Source organism: Glycine max, chromosome 8 (genome assembly GCF_000004515.6).
Source record: "Glycine max cultivar Williams 82 chromosome 8, Glycine_max_v4.0, whole genome shotgun sequence".
NCBI classification, from domain to species: Eukaryota; Viridiplantae; Streptophyta; class Magnoliopsida; order Fabales; family Fabaceae; genus Glycine; species Glycine max.
The window spans coordinates 31,958,611-31,966,188 of NC_038244.2; positions in this window are offsets into that span (position 1 = coordinate 31,958,611).

Below are 7,578 nucleotides of genomic sequence, written 5' to 3' on the forward strand. Positions count from 1 at the left end.
TGATTATGTAATCCGCAAGGTTCCGTAACATTACGGAAAGAAAACAAGTATCGTTACGAAATTCGTAAGTTTCCGTAACTTTACGAAAAAAGAATTACCAAAAAACAGCAGAGGGGGGTGTACTTAGTAAAAATGGGGGTGCAAATAGCACCCAGGCCCATTTGGGCCCTCCAGAAGATTCCTCCAGAAGGCGGTTGCTTCTGGAGGAAGCAACCCTGCTCGCCTGGGCGAGCTGGGCGGCAACCACCTCCCCTATTGCAACCACCTCCCCTATTTTGCTATAAATAGGGGAGGAAATGAAGAAGGAAGGGGTCCAGCCCCTTAGGCACTTCTCTCTCTTTCGAATTTGCTTGGAAAAATTGTTTCCGTGAAGAAAATCTAAGCCGAGGCGCTTCCGAAACGTTTCCGTAACGTTTTCCGTGAGGAATCTCGCAAAGGTTTCAACCGTTCTTCGACGTTCTTCATTCGTTCTTCATCGTTCTTCGATCTTCAACGGGTAAGTACCTCGAACCAAGCTTTTCGATTCATTCTATGCACCCGTAGTGGTCCACATTGTGTTTCGTGCATTTTTTTTCTCGTTTTGTTTACTTTTTATACCCCCCTGTTGACGTGCTTAAGCCATTTTACTTAAGTCATTTCTCGCTTAACTTAAAAATAAAATAAATTTCCACCGAACGTTTGAATTGTATTATCCATTAACTTCGGTTAAAATAAATTCCGACCGTTTGGTCATGCCGTAACCACGTTGGAAATCAAAAAGAGGTTAAAAATAATATAAATAATCAAAAAAACATCTTTTAGTAAAATAAAGCGGAGAATCAATCGGACGTTTTCTCTTTGGGATTTCTCATTCTTAATCGAATTGATTAATAACTAAAGTGAAACTAAGGCTAAAATCAACTCGCCTAGTCAAGCTCGTCCACAAAAATAGGCTTTTGAAGTTCGTCATTTCAATTTCTCACTAAGTAAAATGGATCATTTTTAAGGTCCAACGCCTTAAAATGATCACCTCTTAAAGTAAAAAAGAATCACTTGATAAAAAAGAACTACGTAGGTCTGATTTTCTCATCCCAAATTGAGGAATACGTAGGAGCAAAGGGAAACACCCTTGTCGACCACAAAAAAGAGAAAAATATAAAAAGGGTATAAAGGATATAAGGACATAAAAGGGAACGTAAAAATCAAAGTCATGTTTGCACATTCAATTAAAGGCTGCCGTCCCTTGGGACGGACGTGTGGGGTGCTAATACCTTCCCCATGCGTAAATACAACTCCCGAACCTTTCACTAAAAAGTTCGTAGATCGCGTCTTTTCCAGTTTTTCCGACGTTTTCCTCAAATAAACGTTGGTGGCGACTCCGCGCGTATTCCTTTCGTGGAACACGCATCCCGCGAGTCACGCGTCGCCCTCCCGCCGAAGGGTAGGTTGCGACAGGTACCATGTTCAATTATTTTGTTTTGTTGTTGTGTGTTTTTTTTTTTTTTTGAAATGGGTTTATGATCCCAACATGGTTGGCTCATGGTGCCTAACACATGCAACTAAGAATGTAGTGTGAAGTTTCACGCTTCCCCTTTTTTGTTTTTGTTTTGTAGAGGAAAACGCAAGGATGAGCAAACATGAAAACAAATGGTATGCAATTTTGCAGATCAAAAAGTTTGTTGAACGCATATGCATGATGGTGCCATGACTCATGCAAAATGTGAGGCTGTAATATGATAACAGACAAATGCAGGAACGATATGTTCATTATGATGCCATGAAGAGATGTTTATGCGATGCATGATATGAATGCATTTACGGACACGAGAGCCCGAAAAATTATCTCTTCTTACTTGCGCATTTGGGGGCGCAGTGCCCTATGTGTATAGTTAAGAAGGTGATATGGACCTTCCGGCTTCCCGTGACAAAGGACGAGACCAACATACAATGCATGCTAGAGATAAAATGCGGGAGTGACTTGATTCGCACTGATTTTTGGAGTAAAAACGTGGGATAAACTCATTTTATTCAAAAAGTTATAACTAGTCAAGATCTGAGCAACAATACAAACTTCCTAGCGGTTTCTAATCATATGGTCCATTAAGTCTATCATATGCTGACAATAGCTGAGAAGTCCGTGGATCTCCTCGGGGGCGGAGTAGGTGTCCGCCATTGCTTTGGCCTTGGCTAGCAATCGGGGAAGTTCTTGACTCCTGTTCAAAGTAAGAGCAAATTGGTCCATCCACATTGTTGCCTTTTGGTGCAATGAATCAATTACCCTTTCCCTTGCTTCCCTTTCTGCTGATATCTTGGCGTACTCATCCTCTAGCCTTTGCTCGTGAGTCGCTGCTAGATTTAGCTTCTCTTTGCACTCATCGATGATGGCCCACATATTCCCTTCAGTCTCGCTTAACTGTTGGGACAAATTTCTTTTTGACCTAAGGCAAGCCTTTAGCTCGTCCTTCAAGATCATGCCTTTGACCCGTGATGATTCCTTTCACCTCTTCGGAGCTTGAGCTCACTATTGCTGCCCTATAAAGCCCCTCAAAACTTTGTTTTGGTCGTGTTCTTCCTTTCGGGCCTTCTTGGTTTCTCGTTCCAAGGCTTCAGCGGTGGCCATATTGACGTCCCTTAGTTCATCATACTCTCTTCAGACTTTGATGGCTATGGACTTGAACTTTTCTTTGACTACCCGGGCTATTTCAAGCTCTGCCTTTAGGGCTTGTACCTCATCACTTTCTTCCGAAGCTTTAAACTCATCGTCTCTCACAGTCTTTAGATTTGGGAGCCAATCCAATCCTTGTGTCCGGACTCTCAGCCACTTATGATAGCCGCCGATGATCCCATTACTGCTTCCCCTAAGCTCTCTGTCCTTTCTTCACACCGCAGCACATGCCTTGCGAACTCCTTGGAGTACCTTTGCATTGGGGTCACTGAAACCCCGTGTAATGAAAGGCATGATGCTTTCGTCTAATGGCGCTCCTCTCATGGGGTAGCCAAGCTGTCTTATGGCGAGGACAGGATTATAATTTATACAACCCCTTGTTCCCATTAAGGGAACATTTGGAAATCCTTCGCATGAAGATAGAATCCTGATTCTTCCTTCCTTCTAGCGAGGGAACCAATTAATAGACGCCCCTCTATGCTAGCCAAGAGTTGGTCCCAATTCGTCTTTCTTTTTTCGACGCACGAGCGGTGACCTTGTAGCGGATAGACGGGCCTACCTTCTTGGAGAAAAAGGTGCGAAACTAGCCACACATAGAGAGCCGGTGTACAACAAACAATTCTTGCGCCGCTCTTTTCACATCTCTGGTCGAACGTGTCATGCATGGCCAAAATGGCAACGACCGGGCTTTCCTTGCCATGATGAAAGGCGAGGAAAGCGTCAATCGCTGCTAGGTCCACTAACCCTTCCATATTTGGAAAGAGGACACCTCCAAAGATCAAAAGTCCCAAGATGTCAATAAAAGAAGCCCATTCGCCTTGATTTTGCCAAGGCCTTTGCCCTTTCCTCCAAACACTTCCTTGGTACTCCGACTACTCCATTTCTGTTTTGCTTTACACGGTCCAACTCTTGTGCTGAGATTTTCACTACCTTGGCAACTCTTGTCGTGGAGGGATAGAACCCAGAGAAAAGATATGGCTTCCTTCCTCCCAGTAGGCATCCCAGGATTTCTTCAAACTCTTTCACAGTCGGCACTAGTTGGAAGTCCTCAAATGTGAAGCACCTTAGGGGCTGGTCATAATACTGGGAAAGGGATGCAATCGGTTCCATGGAGACTTCTACCCTAGCTAGGTCCCAAATCTTACCATAGACTTTGCGGAAGGCTTACCGTTGAAGTTGACCCATTAATTGCCCCAACTCTCGTAAACTAGTGACCTCTAAGCTCTTGATTTTGACTTGATAGAACCTCTTTTTAAGCGAAGGCTTTTGACTTGATCCCATGTTTTACTAAAGTGAAAATAAAATCTAGTGCGAATCAAAACTCCGACATCTATCATGGGTGGAATGGATGAATGCATGAAGAAATGCATATGACACAGATGCAATTTATGAATACGGGAGCCAAAGAAACTGTCTCCTTCTTAGATACAACGTCTAGGGAAACGTATATATTTAAAACGGTGACACGGACCCTTCGTTGGTTTGTTTACAGAGGGGATCAAGACAGAACCCATGTGCGATGCATATGCGAAAGGCGCAACACGGGAATGTACATAGTATGACAATACTCACTGAATATAAGCAAAAGGGTATATGATATGACACTTATGCATGGCAGTGTGAAAAATGGCACGCAGCGTGTTTGCTCCGTGCCCCTATTTAAGGGACCTATAAGGGAGAGAGCTAACTAGGCTTTTAGTAATAACCCCCAAGGTAGTCATATCTCTCTTGATGGTTTCTAGAGGTATCATCCCCTTCAAAGAACATACTGCAGCAGTAGGGAATACTAGCAACAATATGTTTTCAAAGAGAAAAACTCTAGATGAGGGTTCACTGTAATCAAGCAAGTCGGAGACCTAGCATGATCACGGATTCACCTCCACTCCTTATGTTCCCACGAACCCGGGTATAGGGCCCTTTTTCAACTCACCGTGTGAGGAAAACATCGGAAAAATCGGAAAAGACGCGATCTACGAACTTTTAAGTGAAAGGTTCAGGAGTTGTATTTACGCACGGGGAAGGTGTTAGCACCCCACACGTCCGTCACAAGGGACGACAGCCTTTAATCGAATGTGCAAACATGACTTTGATTTTTACGTTCCCTTTACGTTCTTATATCTTTTATGCCCTTTTTTATATTTTTCTCTTTTTGTGGTCGACAAGGGTGTTTTCCCTTTGCTCCTACGTATTCCTCAATTGTGATGAGGAAATCAGACCTACGTAGTTCTTTCTTATGCGTGAGTCAAGTGATTCTTTTTTTTACTTGAAAGGTGATCATTTTAAGGCGTTGGACCTTGAAAATGATCCATTTTACTTAGTAAGAAACAGAAATGATAAACTTTCAAAATCCTATTTTTGTGGACGAGCTTGACTAGGCGAGTCGATTTTAGCCTTAGTTTCACTTTAGTTATTTAGTCAATTCAATTAAGAATGAGAAATCCCAAAGAGAAAACGTCCGATTGATTTTTCGCTTTATTTTACTAAAAGGTATTTTTTTTATTATTATATTATTATTTACCTCCTTTTTTTGATTTCCAACGTGGTTGCGGCACGACCGATCGGTCGGAATTCATTTCAACCAAAATTAACGGATGATACAATTCAAACGATCGGTGGAAATTTATTTTATTTTTATATTAAGCGAGAAATGACTTAAATAAATGGCTTAAGCACGTCAAAAGGGGGTATAGAAAGTAAATGAAAACGAGAATAAAAATACATGAAACCAAATGTGGACCACCACGGGTACATAGAATGAATTAAAAAGCTTGGTTTGAAGTACTTACCCGTTGAAGACTGAAGAACGATGAAGAACGAATGAAGAACGTCGAAGAACGGTCGAAAACCTTCGCAAAATCACTCACGGAAACGTTACGGAAATGTTACGGAAGCGCCTCGGCTTGGATTTTCTTCACGGAACTAATTTTCCTCAGTTATTTCGAGAAAGAGAGAAGTGCCTAAGGGGCTAAACCCTTTTCTACTTCACTTCTCCCCCTATTTATAGAAAATTCGGGGAGAAGCTTGCCACCCAGCTCGCCCAGGCGAGCAAGGTTGCTTCCTCCAGAAGCAACAGCCTTCTGGAGGAATCTTCTGGAGTGCCCAAGTGGGCCTGGTTGCTATTTGCACCCCCATTTTTACTAAACACACCCCCTGCCCTTTTTTTGGTGATTCTTTTTTCGTAAAGTTACGGAAACTTACGAATTTCGTAACGATACTTGTTTTCTTTCCGTAATATTACGGAACCTTGCGGATTACATAATCATCCCCTTTTTGATTTACGGAATGTTACGAAACCTCACTATTTGTGCAACGATGCTTCCTTTTGATTTCCGGTGTGTCACGGAACCTTGCGGATTGTGCATCACTATCTTCTTTTGATCTCCGGCACGGCACGGAATTTCACAAATTGCCTAATGATGGGTGCCAAGCACCTCAAAAATGACCAAACACAAGTTGCATGCCACTAAGCAAAGGTCCCCGGAGGAAATTAGGGTATGACAGTTGCCCCTCTTTACTTGTCTTTTATTGGAGATAAAAGGGAAGTAAAGATAAGACACTAATTTCGTTCCTCCCGGTTGACGAGAGTCGCGGGTGACCATAAAATCTCCGCGTGCAAATGACTTGTTGTTCCCGGGGGAACAAAGGGTGCAGAAGACGATGTCAGTCTCTGCATGCTATCAAGCGTTCTGTCCTACAGATAGCAAAAGAATGTTTATACGGATAACCACTCGGGTATCTCCGCCCGTCAGCGTGACTCAAAAGTCAGTATGACAGATCTTGTGAGCGTGGAAGATGACGTAAATCTCCGCGTGTCAACGAGCTTGTCGGCCGCGATTGACGAAGGGCGCAGAAGACGACGTTAGTCTCTGTGTCAACTGAGGCCGGTGATGTCGGTCACCTTGGCTGACAGGGAGTCAACCTCGGTTGCAACTCTTTCTCCAAAAGCGGGAGGGGTATACTTCCACGGAACGACCTTATTGCTTTGATATGTAAACGACCTCGGCTTGGGCGCTGTACGGGGGTATATGGGCGTGGAGCTGGTCCCTTTCCTAGTGAAACATATTACTAGGGCTTTGGGGGTTGGGGGAACCTTCTTTTCTTCCGACTGCATGCAAATCTGTGGTTCTTCCCTCCCTCCTTTAGACACTTCAAGCTGCCCCCAGTCCATGAGCCGTTGAAGCAATTCTTCCACCGCGGGACAGGTTTCCATGTCGTGTGACTCCTCGAGGTGAAACAAACATTCGTCCCTTTCGTCTCCGCCACGGGAGACCACGCATGCCACTTACAGCGACTGGTAGATGAAGCATCTAGATGTAGCCACATCTTCTAATCTCTTTGCCCCTGACGGCCCATGCTCTTCAATGGCGTTTACGCTAGCCCCTCCATGAATGGCTAGTGGGTTGGTTTTAACTTTGGGGCCCTCCTCTTGGAATGATAGCCAGCCGACATTAATTAGGTGCTGCACCTTATACTTGAACGGGAGGCAGGAGTCAATGTTGTGTCCGGGAGCTCCACTATGGTATGCACACTTGGCATCCGAGTTGTACCACTTGGGGTATGGTGGCTGGAGGACCTTCCCGGGTATGGCCACCACCAAATGATTGTCCAACAATGAAGGCCACAACTCGGAGTATGCCATGGGAATAGGAGAGAAATCATCTTTCGGGGGTGGGCGCCGTGCATTATTATAGCTCGCGCCAGGAGCTGTATTATTGACTGGCCGGGGAGTGGCTGGAGCTGTGTGTTGGGCCGACGTTCTTTCTGCTGCGGGTGGTCCTTTCACTTGAATTGGGAGGGAGCTTCCGACTCGAATTGAAAAGTTTGGGGGCTTGGGCTGGTATGAGCTTTTGATATTTTGGGGCGCTTTCATCCATGTTGGGGCGGTGGTGACCGCGTGGGTATCTCCTTCCTTTTTCCCCGCGCCTACCACTGGG